The following is a 5000-nucleotide window of genomic DNA, read 5'->3' as shown; positions in this document are numbered from 1 at the left end:
TTTCTTCTAGACGAATACGATACTGCGATCTTTTCCCAGAACGCAATTGGTTTTTAAGATCACTTCCGGATCTAGGTCTTTTACTAGTTAGTCCTGGTAAAGCCCCCAGACGGCGTATTTTTTTGAAACGAGGTCCTCGGTAACGAGACATAAAGACTCCTTTTTAATTTTATGGATTTTATTGAAATTTCATTTTTTCAGAATAAAAAAATGAAAACTGAACTATAAATTAAGACTGAACTAAGGGATAAACAAAGCAAAGCTAAATTTACCGAAATACTACAAAGTAGAATAAAATAAATTGTATCAATATCCGGATTTTTTGTATATATAGGAAGTTGCAGCTCCGTTTTATGATTTGTTCGGTAGAGAGAGATCTAATTGTTCCAATACATTTTTTGGTCATGGTTGCAAGTTACCACGACATAACATATGGGAAAAGGAGGAGAGAGATTATCAATCACGGAAAAATCGATAGAGAAAAAGCCGGCTATCGGAGTCGAACCGATGACCATCGCATTACAAATGCGATGCTCTAACCTCTGAGCTAAGCGGGCTCACATAACATAACAGAAATAGTATATAGAAATTGAGGAAACTACCGGATTTTAGCTATTAGCTGATCTTATCTATTAGCTATTCGTTTAATATTAACTATGAACTATAACTATATAACTATACTATAACTATATAACTATATAGTATAGTATAGTTCTATATAGTTATATAGTATACTTCTAAACTATATACTATAACTAACTATAATAATAATTCTGACTATTCTTCTGACTATTCTAACTATATCTAACTATAATATACAACATAATGTATTTATTTATATATTTATATTTTATATATTTATATTATGTTAATTATAGCTATAGCGAATCGGTCCTAAGATAAAAAAAAAGATAAGGATAAAGATACAATCTAAATGAAAATGAGACATTCCTCTGGTTTGATTCGGAAAAGGAGGAGATAGGACAAAAAAAAAGAAGAATGAATATCGACCGTTCCACTATTCCAAATCGCACTGTAAAAATGAAAGGGAGGGAGAAACATATATATGTTGGATATATCTATCCATATTGAATTGCGGATACATCAATGATAGAATCATTTCTGATTGAAACAAGGTTCATTCAATATAAATGAACTGATGGGGGATAGCCAAAAAAATCAAACAGCAGCATACACTTTTTCAATATAGAAATCATTATCTAACGAATTCAACGGGTCCAAACAAACAAAATAAATGAAAAGGATAGTTGGAATTCCAACTAGGTCTTGGTATCAAAGGGGATATGGCGAAATCGGTAGACGCTACGGACTTGATTGGATTGAGCCTTAGTATGGAAACCTGCTAAGTGGTAACTTCCAAATTCAGAGAAACCCTGGAATTAAAAATGGGCAATCCTGAGCCAAATCCTTATTTTGAGAAAACAAAGGTTTATAAAACTAGAATTTAAAAGGATAGGTGCAGAGACTCAATGGAAGCTGTTCTAACGAATGGAGTTGACTACGTTTTGTTGGTAGCAGGAATCCGTCTATAAAAATTACAGAAAAGATGGTCCTATATACCTAATACGTATGTATACATACTGCCATATCAAACGATTAATCATGACCCGAATCTATTATATTATAATTATATATAATTATAATATGAAAAATTCAGAGTTATTATGAATCCATTTCAATGGAAGTTGAAGGAAGAATCGAATATTCAATTATGAAATCATTCATTCCAGAGTTTGATAGATCTTTTGAAAAACTGATTAATCGGACGAGAATAAAGAGAGAGTCCCATTCTACATGTCAATACCGACAACAATGAAATTTATAGTAAGAGGAAAATCCGTCGACTTTTTAAATCGTGAGGGTTCAAGTCCCTCTATCCCCAATAAAAAGCCTATTTTACTTCCTAAGTATTTATCCTCTTCTTTTTTTTCATCAGTGGTTCAGTTCAAACAAAATTCACTATCTTTCTCATTCACTCTACTCTTTCACAAACGGATCCGAACTAAAATCCTTGGATCTTATCCCAATTTGGATAGAACCTGTACAAATGAACATATATGGGCAAAGAATCTCTATTATTGAATCATTCACAGTCCATATCATTATCCTTACACTTACTTGTCAAATTTTTTACTACTTTTTAGTCCCTTTAATTAACATAGACACAAGTACTCTACTAGGATGATGCACGGGAAATGGTCGGGATAGCTCAGTTGGTAGAGCAGAGGACTGAAATCCTCGTGTCACCAGTTCAAATCTGGTTCCTGACACGTAAATAATGTATCGGATAGATATTCATACAAATTAATCGAGATAGATCGGGCGTTAATAGTCTAGAGCATGATACGTATTTACTCATCTAGATGTTACATATTTACTCATCTATTACATATATTTACTCATCTATTACATATTTACTCATCTAGATATATATATATATATATACCTCCCCTTGGGGGGATTGGTTACATATTTACTCATCTAGATGTATATATATATATACCTCCCCTTGGGGGGATTGGTAAAAAATATATGTATGGATGGTTATGGTAAAGAACAAAGTGAGATTATGCTCCCGTCTCTTTTTTCTTTCTTGTTTCTTCATACTGTGCTTTCTCTCATTCAAAAAGAATATTAAGTCTTCATCTATATTCAAAATAAAAATAAATAAGTAAAAGTAAAAAAAAACTTAAAAGTCGAGAGGAGTTAAAAGATAGCAATAGACAGAATGCACTTCAGACACAGTACAAATAAAATCCAATCCCTTTTCATTTCTTCATTTCATATTTTTGACATTTATTCCATTTCTTCACTCTTGCTTACGTTACTTTCCGAGGTCCATCTACATCTAAGTAAGTTATGTGCGCGGTACAAAGTTCATAGTGCAGAACTCTTTTGATTCATCCCATTGTTTCTGCTCATACGAAATGGATATGATCTATTCCAAATTTTGGAATATAAATGAAGTTTTTTTTAGGTTATCCATAATACGAATTAAAGTCCGGTTACTTTCTTTCATCTAGAACGGAACGTAAAAATATTCCTTCACTTGAAAGAAATCTGGAATCGTGTCATAGTCGTATTAAGTAAACATTAATTTCTTATCATTTAATGAGCATCTTGTATTTCATAGAAATTGGGGGTAATATAGTCCTTACGTAGGGGCCAACCTATCCAACTTTCCGGCATCAAAATACGTTTAAGGCGTGGATGATTATCATAAGAGATTCCCAACATATCATAAGATTCGCGTTCTTGAAAATCAGCACTTCTCCAAATCCAGAAAACAGACGGGATTCTAGGATTATTCCTTGGGGCAAATACTTTTATGCATACCTCTTCTGGTTTAGCTATACCATACTGTATTCTCGTAAGATGATACACACTGGCTAAAAATCCGCCTGGTGCTACATCATAGGCACACTGGGAGCGTAAATAATTGTAACCATATACATATGAAATGACAGCAATGGAATCCCAATCCTCGGTTTTTATTTGTAAAGTTTCTATTCCTCGGCAATCAAAGCCCAAAGATCTATGAACTAAATCATGGTTGACTAACCAATCAGATAAACGATCCTGCTGCATCTTCTTGATCTCTCCCACATTTGTATTTGTATGAGTATTTCAATTTACAATGAAATTTTTAAAGATTGACCCTTTCTTTCTTATTCTGCACAAAAGAACCTTACCTTGTCTGATTCACTAATTCATGGGGAGATACTGAACTTTTGGATTTGAAAAATGTTTCAGAAGGTATCTCTGAAGTAGATGGTGATTGATAGAGCAATTCTTGATCATAATTTCCAGTATGAGTACTGCGTCTAACACAAAACTTGTGATTGGTAGTAAAACATCGATTTTCCTGTTGAGACACAGTTCTATCTTCAAAGATTTCTCGAGATATTTTCTTACGAAGTTTCGTTATAGCATCTATAACCGCCTCTGGTTTAGGTGGGCAGCCCGGCAAATAGACATCGACAGGAATTAGCTTATCGACTCCACGAACAGTACTATAAGAATCAGTACTGAACATCCCTCCTGTAATAGTACAAGCTCCCATAGCAATGACATATTTTGGTTCAGGCATTTGCTCATATAATCTTACTAAAGAAGGAGCCATTTTCATTGTTACTGTGCCGGCTGTTAAAATTAGGTCTGCTTGTCTAGGACTCGATCTTGGTACCAATCCATAACGATCAAAGTCGAATCGCGAGCCTATTAATGAAGCAAATTCAATGAAACAACAACTGGTACCGTATAGAAGCGGCCATAAACTGGAAAGTCTTGACCAATTCGAAAGATCATTCAATGTAGTTGAAATAACTGAATTGGTAATTGTTTTGTCAACTAAGGAAACTCAATCAAATTCATAACTGTCTCAATGTAATCTTTTCCTTCATTTTTATTTTGATTGTCTGAATATTCAGTTAAGACCATTCCAATGCTCCTTTTCGCCATGCATAAACTGAACCAACAATTGGGATAAGCACAAAAAATTAAAGCTTCGATAAATACAGATACACCCAATACATCGAAACTCATTGCCATGGATAAAGAAAGACCGTTTCAACATCAAAAACAACAAAAACTAGAGCAAACATGTAATAGCGGATTCGAAATTGTAACCAAGCATCCCCAATGGGTTCTATACCCGATTCATAACTAGAGAGCTTCTCTGGTCCTTCACTAACCGGGGCTAAAACTCCGGAAATTACAAATGCCAAGATAGGAATAACGCTTGATATTATTAGAAATGCCCAGAAAATATCATATTCGTGAAGCAGAAACATAATGTACTCCTATTAATGTGGAATATGCTGAATTATTCGATTCGAATCGGAATTGTCAATTCATCCATAACTTCTTATCTTAGGCGAAACAAGAATTGATTTTGATCAAATCAAACTGCATAGTTTAGAGTTTGTTTGCTGTGGGGCATGTTTTGTTTAAAGATTCATCTAATGGAATCCCACTTA

The 5000-nt window shown here is 33.8% G+C and overlaps 1 protein-coding gene, 1 non-coding gene and 1 pseudogene across 2 annotated transcripts in view; all 3 read right to left on the bottom strand.

Moving 5' to 3' along the window:
* LOC135655106 (photosystem I P700 chlorophyll a apoprotein A1) overlaps positions 1 to 347 on the bottom strand; it is a 9110-nt gene extending 8763 nt beyond the window's left edge. The window contains exon 1 of the mRNA XM_065175695.1: positions 1 to 347. This exon is cut by the window's left edge and continues 8763 nt beyond it. The gene's annotated coding sequence lies outside the window, so the exon portion shown is untranslated.
* A 137-nt stretch (positions 348 to 484) lies between these two features.
* Positions 485 to 557, bottom strand: TRNAT-UGU (transfer RNA threonine (anticodon UGU)). Its single transcript has one exon. It is a non-coding gene; the product is annotated as a tRNA-Thr (tRNA).
* Positions 558 to 2288: 1731 nt separating this feature from the next.
* On the bottom strand, positions 2289 to 4518 carry LOC135655108 (NAD(P)H-quinone oxidoreductase subunit K, chloroplastic-like; annotated as a pseudogene).
* Positions 4519 to 5000: the final 482 nt, after the last annotated feature.

The sequence above is a fragment of the Musa acuminata genome, unplaced genomic scaffold, assembly GCF_036884655.1.
Source record: "Musa acuminata AAA Group cultivar baxijiao unplaced genomic scaffold, Cavendish_Baxijiao_AAA HiC_scaffold_90, whole genome shotgun sequence".
Lineage (NCBI taxonomy): Eukaryota > Viridiplantae > Streptophyta > Magnoliopsida > Zingiberales > Musaceae > Musa > Musa acuminata.
This window is presented reverse-complemented; position numbering and strand designations above follow the sequence as displayed.